This window comes from Antedon mediterranea, chromosome 2 (genome assembly GCF_964355755.1).
Source record: "Antedon mediterranea chromosome 2, ecAntMedi1.1, whole genome shotgun sequence".
Lineage (NCBI taxonomy): Eukaryota > Metazoa > Echinodermata > Crinoidea > Comatulida > Antedonidae > Antedon > Antedon mediterranea.
In genome coordinates, this window is record NC_092671.1 from 25594313 (window position 1) to 25613150 (window position 18838).

At 32.0% G+C, this 18838-nt stretch overlaps 1 long non-coding RNA gene across 1 annotated transcript; it reads right to left on the minus strand.

Moving 5' to 3' along the window:
* Positions 1-709: 709 nt before the first annotated feature.
* On the minus strand, positions 710-15169 carry LOC140039832 (uncharacterized). The gene is made up of 4 exons (XR_011842635.1): positions 15133-15169; positions 14196-14242; positions 12779-12901; positions 710-816 (listed from the first exon to the last, which is right to left on the minus strand). It is a non-coding gene; the product is annotated as an uncharacterized lncRNA (long non-coding RNA).
* Positions 15170-18838: the final 3669 nt, after the last annotated feature.

Below are 18838 nucleotides of genomic sequence, written 5' to 3' on the forward strand. Positions count from 1 at the left end.
GAAGCATGAAACTCTTAAAAGCAAGACTCTGAAAAAAGTGTCCTCTTAGAGGTTAGCCATTTATGAAAAGCAAACTTGTTTAGCGTATATCACTGATATTTTTATACTGTAATTAAGCAATAATGTATATATACTATATCCTTGCAATAAGACTATATTTTTTATACTTTACATTTACATATTTTTATATTTTCTTATTGCGATAATTTTGTTTAATGATGACTATTACTTTACTTGTCTTTTGAATGTATATTTTCCCTTACCATGCAATTCAGCAGATTTGCTGCCAATTGGTTTGTTTTTAATAAAGAGAGATAATAAAGCATTGTACAGAATAAGTGAATATGTGAGGACAATTTGTTTACATAATAGAAAATAAAACCCAATAATTTATTTTATAGTCTCTTTGAATAAATGATTAGATAATACATATTGTTATATATTGTTTTATAGGTAGATATATTTCAATTTAAATATGGTAAAATAAATATGCAATGTGTTTGGTTATTACACTTTATATTAAAAGAGAGAAAAAAAAATTGAATGTAAAAAATATTTTTTAAATAAAACTCGGTAATATGTAAATTTCAAAAGTTGGTCTCTTTGAATGACTAGATCATTAGAAATTGATTACAAGTTCCTATTAATAAGAAAAGCGTACTTGCCATTTTGTTTGCAGCAAAACAAATCTGAGTTCACTTATTCCGAAGAAATAGACAGCATTTGACGTTGACTTAATTTCATCCAGCACATTCAAGTAAGCCGCATTGGCAGGCAATAAATAAATACGTTTAACACTCTGTTACGCTCGGTGAACTGCATAGAATGAGATAAATGATTGAATTTGAGACATAAAAATTGTAAAGAACGATTAAGTGCGTGCACAGCTGAAACCTGGGAAAATAGATAGTTAGATAGTAGATAGAAATCAATATGCAATGTAAACGACCACTACTCAAGCTAAAGCTCTCTATACATGTGCAGCGAATTTAAAGAATGTCTGTAGCATATACATGAAATAATATGGACATTTCGTACCGCTATCAATAAAGTATTCATATGTATCACACTGACAAGTGGATCATGTATTAGTTTTAAAGAAATGGAAAGCAAGATACATCTGGGCACACCACTCAGCAGTGACATTGGAATTGAATAAAAACCATTTATTGATTAAACAATCCGATTGGTTGATGAACATTGAGGAGTTCATAGATCATGCGGATGATTGGTTAATATATCTTGGCTACATACTGTAATTTTGTGTGTGGGTGAATCTCTGCTGTAAAACATGTGGGTGTGTAAATGAATTAGTTGGCGTTCTAAATTGGATTTCTTCTGCAAAATCTTACATGCCTCACAAGAAATTATTTTAATTAAGGCAATGCAAACAATATCAAGACCATGAATTAAATGTTCTGACACACTTAAAACAGAGGACAGCTCTAGCTCTGTTTACGCTATACGCTATAAAAAAAGTGTGATATGCCCAAATATGGTAGTGATGTGACATCATCATGTCCTATATGGGCACATCACATGTTTTTGTCACATACTGTTTGATAGTATACATAGACAGACCCTTAGAAAGAGTGGCCTATACATGCACCCACACATACCATCTATATATAAATTATGCTTAATTCTGACATACTGTAGGCGAGCACAATGGAAAAACTTTGGGACAAATCACCGCCTTCGATACATACCATCTATCTCTCATACATATACTGTATGTTTATTTTAAAATGAATTTTGATTTAAAATGAAAATATAGCTTTCCCTAATGCATAGCATGTAAAATTACTTGTTGACAGCAATCTGCGGCCAATTAAGCAATCTTAAGATGTTGTTCACATTCAATTTATCAATAAATAACTTTTCTGATAATCTAGCAAGAAAACTATAACCTTTAAAAATGAAGTGTTGATGGAAATTGCTAAAGCTTTGTTCACGTCAGACAAAAAAGGATAAATTTGACCATTTCTTTAAATTCATATGCTTAGTTTTACCGTGGAGGAAGTCCTCCATGGTTTAACCAGGTTAAAAAAAAAAATTTAAAGTCTCAATTGCACTGGACGTAATTTGTTCAAAAACAATGTCACTGTCTATTTCACCAAGAAAACCCCAATCCTAACACTGGCTACAATTCCCTTAGGGTTAAATGCAACTCCAATGGTCACTTTTACTGACCACTGCCTGCCCAGTAGAAGACTTTATTATTATGGTCTCAGTAAAGCTATAGCATTCTGGCTAAAAGTCCAATCTGAACATACTTTATGCGACTGAGGTAAACACATGAACTTTACCATCACTGTTAAATTTTGGTAAAACTATGGGTGAAACTAACTGTGTAAAAATATATCCAAGTGCGAACAATTTTCAAATTTACAGATGACATTTGTTATAAAATGACCTTTTATTTTTTAAGTCCAGTGTGAACTAGGGTTACTCTCTGACATGGCTTGGAGTTTCCCAAAGTCACATGTTCATTAAACTTAGGCAGTCCCAAGTCTGTAATTATTGTCTTTTTTATGTTAGTCCACTACCAGTTGGCATTTCAAACAATTTGAACTAAAGTATCATGCATATGAAATGCCACATGTGCGAAGAACATAAAAACTTATTAAGATACTCAGTTAATTTGCAAGGAAAGACTGGTATGTAAAATATACATGGACTATACATGCAGTATCAGTATCCTGAAGGCATTCAGCATAAAAGCAAAACTAGAACTTCATTTTAAAGATCAAGGCTATAAATCAATGGAAATTTAACATTTGTGGATCTTAAATGGCAAATGTGAATCTCAATGCAGTGTAAGTTTAAAAACAAAATAAACATACCATAGTCAAATGTATTTTATAGTTTTTTATATTCCAATTTAAATATTTTGAATACCATTTTATTATACTTACTAATGAAACCTATAAATCTTAATTCTGCAATCACACTGGACTTAATAATAATAATAATAAATGAAAACTTATATAGCGCCGGTATCCTCCACCCATGTGGCGCTCATGGCGCTTTGTGCATTAACAACGTGCGAGAACATCAGCGAATAGCGACGTCTTTAGATTGGTCTTGAAACTGTTTAGACTAGTTGAGCATTTAACTGTTGCTGGTAAGCTGTTCCATACACTTGCGGCCGCAACGTAAAAAGATCTCTGACCCCACTGATTTTTCGCTCTACGCTCTTGAAGAAGGTTTTGTGACAATGATCGTAGGCCTCTGCGGGATGATTCGTAACGATCCACAAGGTCAGATAAATAAGCAGGAGCACTGTCATTTAGGATCTTGAATACAAACAACGCAAGTTTGTACTTAATACGTTGTTGAACAGGCAACCAATGCAAATCCATCAGGACAGGAGTTATGTGAGCGTTTGATTTTGTATAAGTTACAATTCTAGCTGCCATATTTTGCAAGCGCTGCAAACGTTGTATTTGAGATTTTGGTATGCCAAACAACAAGGCATTACCAATGTCAATTTTAGAAGTGACAAATGAGTGTACAATCAATTCAGCTGTTTTCTTGTTAAGATTACCGCGAATACGACCAAGGTTCCTAATCGATATGCATGCTGCTTTGGATACAGTTGTTATTTGTGCTTCCATAGTGAGATTACTATCCAGCATGATTCCCAGATTCCGGACCACCGATGAGGGAGCGATGTTAGAGTTTCCGATTCTGATATGTGTGATGTTGATTTTGGAGATGTTACATTTAGACCCGACGATAATAAACTCTGTCTTTCCATCATTCAACTTTAGGTAATTTGTTGTCATCCAATTGCGAACATCTTCTATACAGGCTTCCATCTTACTGATTGCTGCAGCAACATCCCTTTGCACTGGATTTACTGACACATAAATCTGTGTATCATCTGCATAGAAATGGAAATGTAGACTGTGTTTGCGAATAATGTCACCAAGGGGAAGCGTATAAATGGAAAACTGGCCAGGCCCAATTACTGACCCCTGTGGTACACCATATTCCAGGCAAGCTTCATCTGAGAATGCATCATTGATACAGACTAGCTGACGTCTTCCTGTAAGATATGACTGGAACCAGTTAAGAGCAACACCATTTATGCCAATGCGATTTCTCAGACGGGTTATCAGTCTTTGGTGATCAACTGTATCAAACGCTGCTGACAAATCCAACAACACCAATAGCGTTATTTTCCCATCATTCTGTACCTTTAAAAGGGAACTCTCCGTGCTATGACATGCACGATATGCCGACTGGTAATTCTCATTTAAATTATGCTTTTGAAGATATGGAGTAATGCGTGATGTCACTACACGCTCCAGAGTCTTTCCAAGAAAAGAAAGATTCGACACCGGGCGGTAATTTTTCAGCGTGTTATGATCCAAGTTTTGCTTTTTTATTAAAGGACGAACGTGAGCAATTTTCAGTTCATCTGGCACTATGCCGGTATTAAGAGAATGGTTAATGATTTCTGTTATTATTGGAACGACTGCGTCTATACACTTCTTCAGTATAGAAGTAGGAACTGGATCTAACCTGCATGATTTTGTTGGTGATTTCATCAGAATGTTGCGGATCTCATCTTGAGATGCTGGTGTAAATGTTGTGAGATGCTGATGAACAGCTGTCACAGGCTCATTAAATGACATGTCATCAATCTTGAAGTCGTCTCTGATGATCTTGATCTTGTCTGTGAAAAAACTGACAGAACCTGTTCGCAAGATCTAAGTCAGAAAGACTATCTGGGAGAGGTGATACCACCTGGCGATGATGAAGGAGTTGGTTAACAATTTTAAAAAGTCCTTTCTGATCTGCTGCATGTGACTTAATCTTGTCAAATTAACCAAGTTGCGGCTAAGTGACCAAGAAAAGTCTATTCTGAACACTCATGGCTACAATCCCCACACGGTTAAATTAACCAAGTACAATAGCTACTTTTCCCGACCACTGCCTGCCCAGTATAACTTACCATGGTCTTGGTAAAATTAACCATGCGGTTAAAAAGTTCAATCCGAACATGCAACTCATGCTAACACATGCGAGTCAATCGTTGTTTTTAACATCGCAGTTAAATTTTGGTAACATTACGATAAAACTAAAATATCAAAGGGCAAACGATGGTCAAATCTTCCGATGACTTTGGGTAAAGCTACTATGGTTAAATTGACCAGTGCGAACAAGGCTTAAAACAGATAATCAAATAAAGCCATAATTATTTGCTGTTTTTTTACTTTTTAAAGTAGCTATTCTATATAGTCACACTGCATGAATTTAGTAGTTTTTTGGATGTGGTTTTCACGACAGGATTTTTTTGCAAAACCAAATTACAGCTCATGGGTTTTAAAACGTTTGTAATATCCTAATACTCGAGTATAATCCTTCCCCAGTGGTTAACTTTTGACACAAGACTTTGGGATTAAAGTAATATCACGGTATTATCCATATTCCACTCCCCACCCACCTCCCCCACCCCACTATACTCTATGATAGGTAGAAGTTAAAAAATGGTACATTGGAAACAAAAGAAAGGTGACCTATAGGGAGAAATCGGTTGACATTAGGGAGACAAATAACATATACATTAACGGTATATCTAGAGATTTATATATACATATATCATCTTTAGATGACAATAATATGCAATAAAAATTCAAATACATAATTGAAGAATTCTTTTTTTATTATTTATTTTTTATACATTCAACAGAATAGAAAATAAATAAATTCCTGTACAGAAAAAATATGTTTAAAAAGGCAAAAAAGTAAAAAAGTTACTTAAAGAGCAAATGACAATTAAATGAAAAAAAACCTTATAGTCTCGAAATATAACAATATTAATTACTAATAAAAAAATACAAAATTAAAATCATTTCAATTTGTGACAGAAGATATTTTAAACCACAAATTGGTACAAGAAATCAATTATTTATTAATTTGAAATGGTTGAGATCAGGAAATCTGTGAGCATGAGAAAAGTGGCCCCATTAGGCCACTGGAGCTTCACAGTTTGGTTCTTGGACAGCGTGGAACAACACTTAGTCCTCAAATATATGTATGCACAACAAAAACTAAGTGATACTCGTTAATTCAGTATATTAATTCACAAGAATTAACCGTGATGAGGAAATCTGCGAGGATGAGAAAAAAACCACCCCAACAAAAATTAAAACCCAGAACCATATGCATATATGCGCCTTACCATTTAGACCAGTGGGGCTTTCATGGTAGGGTGGATAGCATTGTACAATTGAACAACATTAGTCCTCCACAGAAATAAAATTGAAATGCCCTCATCTTACAGTATTGCCATATGATTTAGTAAACACAACATCTATGAAAGTTGGACTTTAATAGCTTTCTGGGCTGCCAGGCATAACTGATTGTGGGTCACAAAAGGCAAATTAGCCTGTTATTTACACCCACACCCAACAAGTTTCAAGTATATTAATTCACAAGATGGGATATCTAAAAGATACATTTTATATGTATAAATTTGAAATCAAAGTCCTAAAAAATTCCTGAAATTATTTCCAATGAAGGTAAAATGGAAGATGTAAATCATATAATGACAAATGGAGCTGCAGGTCATTTAATTTGACATTTATCCTATGTCATTGTGTGACAATTGCAATGGGATGAAATATAGTTGTATTTTCGATACTTTTATCGTAAAATCGTAAACAACTCATAGCATATTGCCAATTTATTTATTTCAATTTCATTACAGTTTGAAAACACCAGCAATGGTAATAAGGCTAGAATATGCAATACTAATAAACATTAAACTAGAAATCCTATAGGAGGTGTATAAGTAGTACAGATTAAATAAAAATATGTAAGAACTTTAATTGAAAATATTTTTCTATGTCAAATATTTATGGAATTAAACCAGATAAGTTATAACAATGAAATCAGTAACAACTATGTTCACTTGCATATAAAAAGGCACTATAATAACATTTATATTTTCTATTGTATTATGAAATATGCCAATGATTCGCATTGTGAAAACATCCCGACATCTCTTGGACAGCTGACCACTTGGACAATAACATAATTAGATACTGTATGCTACATAATTTCTTTTTCACTATTTGGGTTGCAAAGTCGAGTTATCGATTGTACATCTTACACAAAACAATACTTACTTGGTTACATACTTGGTAGATAAGCTTTGTAGTCCTATACTTGGTTACATACTTGGTAGATAAGCTTTGTAGTCCTATACTTGGTTACATACTTGGTAGATAAGCTTTGTAGTCCTTGAGGAAGGACCCTCAATTTCTTTGTTTAGTAAGTAAGTAGTAAGTTTTATTTAGAAATTATATCTTCTGATAATTTGTTCCAATCGTAACATAATTCTATTTTCAAAAAATTGCCTGCCTTTTGCAAATATTTAATGAGTGGCCTCTCAAGCCTTCTCTATGTGGAAGAGAGAAGGTGTCCCCTATATATAGGGGTTCTAAGCTGTATATATCATTACAGCATCACATATATACCATATTTATTTGAATAAATGCCCCACTTTGATTAAACTTCCCTTTGAATTTAAATGTACCTCCCAACCCCCCACTTAATAAAACATCGCTTGGAATAAACGCCACATGCAATATTTTGTGTATACACACAATTTCTAACTCATTTCTATTTGTATTTGCATCAATGATGTATAATTTACCAATCATTTAGATACAATTTTTATCAGTTCTTTGATATTAATTGTGCTGTAATTTTTCAAATCTAATTTATTTGTTAATTTTACATTGATTATTACCATATTACAAAAAAATAATAAATAAACGCCTTCCTTGAATAAACTCTCAGGGCATTTATTCAAATATGGTAATAAATAATTGTCAATTTAAAGCAATTGAAGATGTTGTTTTAATCGGTTAAATTGCATACAGTAGAGCTTGATTGGAAGTAAAATCTTAATAAAAAGATTCAAATGTTAATTCAAAGTTTAAAGGGTTAAATTTAACAACTTTTCTTTAGTTCAAAAACAGTAATAAAAATCAACATTTCTCTAGATATTGATTGATTTAATATTAAACAGAATTACCTATGCAATAAATTATACATTAAAAGTGTATCAATTTTACAGAGTAAAGGCATTACGAACAAGTCCGATTACTATTACAGTGCACAGCGAGTTGAAAACGAGCATAAAAGGGTCATACACCATCTCAGAGAACATTAGCACTGTGTACAGTTAATCAAAATCTACTCATGATAGCCGAAGGAGGCTTAGTATAGAAATGGCAAAGGCTAATGATAGTGTGGGAAGATGCAACCATATGGATGATGTCTTTTCATGCACCCGTAGGCGACAACCCAATTGATAACAACCGTGAACATCAAATATTTGTTTCTTCAAACTTTTTTATTTTAATAACTATGTACATATTTTGTATTTTTATGATTTGTTTTCTTAGAATTTTAAAGACAAATCTGTATTAAATTTCCTAAATATATTTTTAACATTAAAGATGTACTGTAATATTGAAATAAGTTTAAAATAGTATACTTAGCATAACAGTAGAATAGCTCCTTTGAGCCTCTATATTCAGGGGACAACCTTATTTGCAACCGGTTTGTACAGAAAAAAACTATGTTTTGTCAACAATTTCACCAGCAAATTTAAACCAAAAGTTAAACAAATTCAGAAAGAAATTTTGAATGATGCCTGCATGTGCTACATGTATGTGTGAGAAAATACATTGTGAGAGCTGGTATAAAGCACAGTGTGTACAACGTTGGAGGAGATCAGGGGTTGATCAGTCCAACATTCATCGTATTAATTGTGTTCTTTATAAGTTTACTTAATACGTTTGCCCCTCTGCACCAGGGTGTGCAAATGGGTACCTGGTAAGATCAAAACATATCTACGCTGATTACTAGCTGCAACATTTGAAGTATGTTTCCAAAATGACTGTGGTAATATTGTTTAAAGCACATTGAGATGCACCATAAATGAACTATATTATTATGTGTGCATGAGATGTAAAATAGGAACACTTATACGTGGTAATCATGCTTTATGGAAAGTCATAGGATACATTAAATGTTGTTCACATTGCATTTTGGCACCTTCTTTGAGTAAAAGGCTATTATTTTCAATTTATTTAATTTAACCTATAAATGTGTGTTGAAATATTGAATCCCAGCACATATTGGTGTTTAGCAATTGTTAGTAATGATGATGACCTAATAAAGTGTAGTAAACATATTGATCTTTATGATATGTGTTGAATATTGATTTCAAGAAGATGTTTATATGTATTTAAAAACAAAAGATGCCCTGATTTATTTTTAAAATAACATAAATCAATTCTGTCAGAGACTGAATTTATTTGATTATTGAGACCTACTTTATTGAGGGAGGGATATTTTATTGTATCATTTTGCCCAATATGTTTTACTTCCGTGGATGCTTATTTTGACTAGCATCATTGAAATTAGGCTGACATGTTACTTTAACCATGGAGGAACATGCTTTAACCAAGATAGGGAGTTGAGATCCTACCTTGAGAGAGACAAAGACATGTCTGGTAGCGACAGATGAAGACTTCATGTTTTACTATTTTATGGGCATTAGAAGTGTAAAACTCAATGTAATTCGAGCAAATAAAATATTTTATTTATATATATTCATGAGTTTAGTTGTGTTCCAATAGACGGCTAAACAATGTATCCAATCTTTGGTCTATTCCTTTGACATTTATGTTCGACTCACAACAATTCTATATACTTGGCTTTAACACTGACTAAATAGAGTAAGTTGGATCTTATAATATATTATAAAACACCTGTATCCTTGCAATTTGATTGGTTAATTACACAATGGTCAAATCACCGGCATTCATAAAAAAATAGTTATAATTATATCATCATTTTGGTGCACATGCTGCTTCCTTAATCTCAAATTTGTTCTGCACTTGTTCTTCTTTTACTTAACTCTGAAGTAAAATTTACATTGATAAGACAAAACTGACCAGGATTACATTTAATTTACCATACTATTCTCATGATCTGTTTAAAATACCTGGCAAGATCAATTAAAGTTACAATGTAATTGAGCAGCTAGAAGATTAATTGTGAGTAACACACAGTACTGGCATAGGAAGGATCTTGTTATAAACATCTCTTAGTCTAGCAAGTATAAAGTGTTCACTGTATTAGCGAATTCAAACAGATGAATACATTAACCGTTTATTCACATCTTAATCACATTAGCAGAATTACTCGAGGACATCACCTGAGATTTTTCAAGCCTATTTTCCATAAAGGATGGAACTGTAGAAGACATACCTTCTTGCAACGAGTAATAAACCATTGGAACAGTTTACCAGCTGACGTTGTTAATTCTGAGACCACTAACACCTTCAAGAATCGCATCGACACAATGTAGTTTATATGGGGTTAAAAAGGCACTCGCCTAAACTTTCCCATTATAACTAAACTAAACTAATCTAGAAATGTTTAAAACTAAAGTTTTAAAATTTCTAGATTATGACATGTACAAAATTCTTTTGTATTAAAAAATATATTCAACAGTCTTTAACTTATGTAAATGATTTAATACCCTTTTCACATCTGCATAAATAATTTGCAACATAGTTTTATTACAGGAAAATGGAAACTTGAGAAATCTCGAAAGAAAGTATAGTTTGGCGTTATTTGATTACTATGATTGGTCAGTTTAATTAATTAAATAACACATGTGCAACTCGGGACATCTCGGAACAAAAAAACATGGCCTCTTATATGTGTGTTTTTGTGAAATCTCGGGAGATTTTCCACAAAATTGTCTTCACATTGAAAACGTGGTTACAAATTAATTGTTATTTTGCAGATGTGAAAAAAGGGTATTAGTGTTATTTAATAGTAAATTAATACAAGATTGTTAAATATTTTAGTGTTACTATATGACTGAGCATAGTCCCAGGGGATCTGGTATGACATTTGGCGAAAATTAGGGGGGTGGGATTATAGTCGAGCATGGGATTATAATCGGTCAGATATAGTATTATTATGTTTTAGTTCAATTTAATATATCTTAAGACATCAACTGTTTAATCTTGGAAAACTGTATATAATTTTTAGAAAAAAATGTGTTTTTTCCAGTAGTTTTCATGTTGTTTATTGAATTTTTCACAGTTTTCTCTTTGGAAAAATGAAATAAGGATTTTTACTGTTTCCCCATATATATATATCATTGTCATTGTGGGTGAGGGCATGGTGTGAGGTACAGTAGGGGATAATGATCCAGTAGATTACAATATGCTGAATACAATGTTTTTAAAAAGTCAAATACTAAAATTATCGATTTTAAGTAGTGTGAACGACAGTGAAACAAATACTGAATATAATCTTTAAATGAAAATGTAATCCTATGTTAATACCATTGGATTAACCTACAAAGGCACAGCTAATGGCTAAGTGACAACAACCTCACATTCGAGTAAAGTTAGTATCGTTTAGATGTGGGAATGACCAGAAACTGTGCAGACTAAAAGTCCATGGATATGTACTAATTGTGAAGAGGAAGAGAGTTAGTCTTTGTTTACTTTGGGTAATTACTGTATAATTTGAATTAATTATTTGATCATTAACAAAAACAAATATAAGAGAGACTATTGACATTGGAATATGGTAGAATGCTGGAAACTGGCCTCCTAACATACAGTATTTTCATTTCCTTTTGTCAACTTGTCTGCTTTTTTTCTGTGGAAGTGATTAACTTGATTAAAACTGCAAAATGGCCTATTCAAAGTCTTTTTTTTTTTATTAATTTTCATTTTGTAATTTAGTATTTTCAAATGTTTATTAGACATTTAATGTTGCCGAATAATGTTGATCAAATTACAAACGGAGTGTCTTATCCATTTTCATCATCATATTTCATCTTCATATTTCATAATTTGAGAAACTTCCTAATTCATAGCATTCTCTTGTTTCTGACAAAAATCTCAATAAATTAGCAGAATAACGTGATTCACAAAACTTGCAAATTTTAGTTCATCTAGTTCATACACTGAAATCTAAAATATATAAATATAAAATTGCAAAAAAGAATTGAAAAATTGTAGATACAATCATTGTATTATTCTTTACAGGTTACGGATTATTTAGTGCCTAAAATATGGAACGAACCACCTCAATCACTAAAACTACTGTATAGATTCAAATTATATATTTTACACAGTATACATTAAGAAATATAGACAATTAAACAAATCGTAAACACATGGGCAGGTTACTCGGCTGTGGATTGGACAGATGCATTACTGTCAGTCTGGAAACCAATAGGAGAATGAAAAGGACATCAAGACTTCTGGATGCAAAATGTTAAGGACTGACAATGTTTGACTATAAAGAGACAATTTTCCTTACTGTATCAAGGCAATGCTATGATAGAGTACATGTGTCACATAGGAAACATGGTTACGGTTAGGGTAAATACTAAATCCTATTCACAATAATCTCTTTTTCCACGACGCTAGATTCAGAACATTCAAGTTAATACTTCCTAATAAGTTAAATTTCTTTCATTTTTCTTAAATTTAGTTTGTTATAAGATAATATATTTTTTTCTCTTTGTATTGTAAATGTGAGAAAGCATCGTCTCAACGTATGCAGCTGATTTAAAAGATAAAGTTTTCAGTTTACAGAATCTTTCGTCAACTTCAGATACTCAACAACAACAGCAAAGCCAAGATATATTTAAAGTCTTTATAATTTAAAATAACACATTTAGAGAAAGAATAGTGAATCTTACCTGTTTCAGCTGTCAGTATTCAAGTAAACCACACTACATCACTATGGTAACCAGACTTGGTATGAAAATGGATTTAGCCACACTTATCTACTTTCTGGTAGCTAAACAATATAAAAAATACATCTACATAAAATTAATTGATTTCATACAACAATACCATTCTTTTAATATAGTAGAACACTTTCGAAATAAAACAAAGTGTCCATTTAATAGGTGTGTCCCCTGAATACAGTAGGTGTTGGCTGCAATGTCAATGCATATATTTCCCCTTTGATATGTATGTCCCCTGAATAGAAGTATCCCAAATGAGCACTCATAAGGGCCCTCCAACGTTTGGTAGTTGCATTGGGGCTGTTTATGCTCTGGGGCTCTTTAGTCCGATTATTATCAATAATCAGGGCCATAGCCACCAGATGTAAGGTTTCAACCTGACCACTTTTCACAGAGGCCTTTAACAACCCTGGGGCTAGCACACATATTGTTTCTCTTTTCTTGCGACCACCTTGCCACTTTATTTCTCATGGCTACAGCACTAATAATATGTAATTATTATTACATATTATTGATAGTTTATAATTTTGTACACTTTGATTTGTAATCCTACTTTGTTCCAACTGTAATACTTTTCAAGAAATTATAAATTTTTCATACACCTTTTCAAAGAGATACAATAATAAGGTTTTATAATTATTACATGTCATATATCAAAATGATCTAATGTAAAAATAATATGTTAATAAAAAGGGGTTAGAACTCGATATTATATTATACAATATTTTGTTACATGTTTATGTATTGTCATGATGTATTTTTGTGAGGGTCCCTAATGATCAGCTGTGGCTGGATGGACCACCCTCGTAAAATATGTTAAAATAAAAAAAAAATAAAAATATGGGGGAACCTTCAGCAGCCAACAAAGTGTCCTTCTTAATAAGGGTGTCTAATGAATAATGGCCAAGCCCTATTCAACTGAAAACAATTCATTATTTATTGTTTTATTTTATAAAAAAATGTAGTGGGTCAACTTATACCTACAATGACCACTTGAACGTTTATATCCCACTAAAGACTGGAGGCAGTGTGGTTAAAAGATTAATTTAATTTGTCATAATAATATAATAACTTTATTGACAAACACTTTTGTATCAGCAGCAACACACTCAATAGTGGTGCAGTCAACTTAAATTACATACAAATTTACACAATTTTAAATATTTACATAATAAAATATAAAAATTATATTTACGCTAGTGAATAATGTATTTAAAAAAAAATCATTAAATTCTATAACATGAATTATATAGAATTATTTAAGAAAATGTTGTTGCATTTAAATTGTAGTTATAGCATCATATACAGTAATAATAAAAGAGAAATGAATTATTGAATTATGTATTATACAACTAATTATACATACCAGAGAAGGAGGAAGTGGCGTCCGTTGAACTTATTGAATGATATTGTCTAAAGAAAAGGAAACAACTAGATCAATTATTATACGATGACCCTGTGACCTCATCAACAATTCATTAGATTTCTTCAAACATAAAAAATATCTAATTCAAAAATAAAGCTACGAATATTAAACATCGAAATGTAATTGCGTGGTTACTTTGAAGGGATAATTACATACAGTGTACGTGGGCATATGATCATATCAATGATTAACTAAAACATTGCAACATCAAAAAAACGATTTTCATGGATGATACTATCTAAAGTTCTGCTTGTCTGAATGAATATTTTCAATGACATTTAAAAGTATTTAAAGCAAATCAGATCAATGCATGCGAAAAAAAAATGTGAAATCAGATTCAAGAATGTTTTCATTTAATATTTAAATGTCTGAATATTTAAATATGCAAATGTATGAATATTTAAATATACAAATGTCTGAATATTCAAATATGCAAATTAGTGTTAAACAAGAAAGTACTGATTAATGCCAAATATGCAAATGTCTAAATACAAAATGGGCAATGTGAATACTTATGCAAATGTCCAGTCTGATAGGCAAATGTCCGACTAATGTGAATATTCAAATGTTCAACATGAATATGCAAATGAAATACTTGTTTTAAGCAATCAATAAACACCAAACAATACAACTTTGGAGTACACCTTCAGGAAACGACAATTTGTGCCTCTAATAATGGTGTCCCTCTAATAATGGTGTCCCCTGAATACGGGATATAGTCCTGGTAAAACAAGCACCTCATTTGTTTCACTGGAAAATGTCTACTTAAGGATTTTGCTGACAACTACACTATATCGACTTACTACTAAAAAAAAACAGAGAAAAACCTAAGTTTAAATGTTAACATACTAAAAAAAAAGAAAAATGTTATACCTACTGTAATCTAGGTATGGCATAATTCACTCTAGGCAAATCCTGTAATACAGAATTGTACATACATAAAAACAGTATGGTCATGTATAGTTCCAACATTGGGTAAACCATAAATAAATATTTGACTTTACTTTTCTCCCATGTGTAAACAGTCATATGACATTGTTTACAATTATGGAAATAGAACTAATAGGCCTAATGAATATTAAATAGATTACCAATATTTAGCAGGTATGTAACACACAGTTCCTGATCCTCAATATAGGAATACTTTCCACAGTTGAGTAAACTAAAATGAAACTAATAAAAAGATTGTTATAAAATACCACATACTTCTTCATGCAGTCAATTGTAAACAATATATAAAAGATTTAAAAGAAAAAGGCTTAGTTGTGAGGGTGTGTAGAACGAAATATACAAGGTTGAACATTCTGTGGAGTATCTTTTGTAACTGGTTAATCCCCTATCCCACTACACTTCTTCATTGTTTTGATGGGACCTATTCATAAATAACATTCCATAAACTGAAATGATTAAACACACTTGATTGGTTTATTTCATATCACATGATGTCCATTAGTTTTTTCCTATTTCAATTATAATATATTGCACTCTCATCTTTTTGTAAACAAAATCGTGAAGTCTGTATATTGTGCAAAAGGAACCCACCTGTAGGTTGCAGTGATGGTCCTGTGGTTGTGTAGAGTGTTCTTCTTCCATGGCTAATTCTGCTCCCACAGCAGAGGAGGGCTAAATGTTGGCCTCCATTCCACAAATGGAAGCAGCTGATTAATCAAAGGTTGACTCTATACACCTACAGTATGGATCAAATTCAAATTGCAGTAGGGGACAGCTTTTAACTCCTGCTTATGCACCAAAGCATGTATAAACCGAATGTCAAAGAAAAATCTGGTCAATAATATTTGCTGTAGCCTGTAAAGACTCAGATATTGCTGGGACCCATTTCTCACAGGAAAACTGTACTACTATTGCAATTTTACATCTGTCTGAAGTGTTTTTGGCACAGTGAAGACATTTCTATGTGAAGAGCTAATTTTGATTTTTTTGTACTCTGTAGCAATTTAATTAATTAAAAAAAATATTCTATCAGTTACATTTCAGATAATAATAAATGAAGTTTAAGTCAGTAAATAATTGAAAAAAGCCGTTCAATTGTATCAGTGCAGCTCGAAAACTTGACTGCCGCGATGCTTATTTATTTGAGTTCTCTGTCTAAGTTCAATTGGAATAAGTAACAAGTATTTTGATTTGAATTGCGACTGCTGCTAATAAGGAATGCTCTGAACCAAACAGATATACAGCTAAATTGTTTAATAATTGTTTATTATTTATTTACATAAATTCTAGAATGGAATTAAAAGGAGGAGCTTCTTTTTTCAATAGTGGTGTTATATTGTTTTAAGTATATCCTGTTTGCTTTGGGTGTGGTGTTGGGAAACAAATAGTACTGTAACAATAAGTTGATTGTTTTAATGCTTGGTGCATTAGTAACATCAACAACACACTTCGAGAGGTCGATATCCTTTGCATTAGTAAACAAAAATGTAGAAAATGAAACCATTGTAGGGTGGAAGACTCAAGATGAAACAATGGCTAACAGTAGATTGGCATTTGAGAAGAACTGAGCTCAGGAATCACCCTAGGCTTCTTTTAAATAAGAAAGAATACACTGTTGCAGTGGTGTAAACACAGAGGCCCTCCAACATTGGATGCCTCAGGCATTTTTAGCCTTTTCCAAGGGCCCCTGGATTTAGCGGTCATAGTTGCTACGCTACTGCGCTTTTATCATTAATATAGCGAATGCCTTGGTTTACTCAACTGATTACCTTGTAAATAGCATAAGCCGCACCAGACATACACCATGTGTCAACATACTGTAGCCTAATAGTATAGTTTATCATTTATAAAATAAGAGAAACCATAAATTACATGTTTAACTTCCTCTCTTATTCTTTACTTACAACAATTATTCTCATAATTATGCTTATATTGGCTTAACAATTAGTATTGCTTGCGTATAATTATTGTTAGTCAGTGATATATAACTACACAATCATTTCACTCTGCAGGAAATTTAAATTACTTGGTTCACTTGATTATTATACTATAATTATTATATTGCAATATCATAAAAATTTAAATATATATGACATTGGCTTTTAATAACAATTTCTTAATTACCATGAATATAACTATAACATCATTTCCCTCCGCAGGCAGACGCACTGTATACTATATTATATAGACGCACTGTATACTATATTATATAGACGCACTGTATACTATATTATACAGACGCACTGTATACTATATTATACAGACGCACTGTATACTATATTATACAGACGCACTGTATACTATATTATACAGACGCACTGTATACTATATTATACAGATGCACTGTATACTATATTATACAGACGCACTGTATACTATATTATACAGACGCACTGTATACTATATTATACAGACGCACTGTATACTATATTATACAGACGCACTGTATAATATATTATACAGACGCACTGTATAATATATTATACAGACGCACTGTATACTATATTATACAGACGCACTGTATACTATATTATACAGACGCACTGTATACTATATTATATAGACGCACTGTATACTATATTATATAGACGCACTGTATAATATATTATACAGACGCACTGTATACTATATAATACAGACGCACTGTATACTATATTATACAGACGCACTGTATACTATATTATACAGACGCACTGTATACTATATTATACAGACGCACTGTATACTATATTATACAGACGCACTGTATACTATATTATACAGACGCACTGTATACTATATTATACAGACGCACTGTATACTATATTATACAGACGCACTGTATACTATATTATACAGACGCACTGTATACTATATTATACAGACGCACTGTATACTATATTATACAGACGCACTGTATAATATATTATACAGACGCACTGTATAATATATTATACAGACGCACTGTATACTATATTATACAGACGCACTGTATACTATATTATACAGACGCACTGTATACTATATTATACAGACGCACTGTATAATATATTATACAGACGCACTGTATAATATATTATACAGACGCACCGTATACTATATTATACAGACGCACCGTATACTATATTATACAGACGCACTGTATACTATATTATACAGACACACTGTATACTATATTATACAGACGCACTGTATACTATATTATACAGACGCACTGTATAATATATTATACAGACGCACTGTATACTATATTATACAGACGCACTGTATACTATATTATACAGACGCACTGTATACTATATTATACAGACGCACTGTATAATATATTATACAGACGCACTGTATACTATATTATACAGACGCACTGTATACTATATTATACAGACGCACTGTATAATATATTATACAGACGCACTGTATACTATATTATACAGACGCACTGTATACTATATTATACAGACGCACCGTATACTATATTATACAGACGCACCGTATACTATATTATACAGACGCACTGTATACTATATTATACAGACGCACTGTATACTATATTATACAGACGCACTGTATACTATATTATACAGACGCACTGTATACTATATTATACAGACGCACTGTATACTATATTATACAGACGCACTGTATACTATATT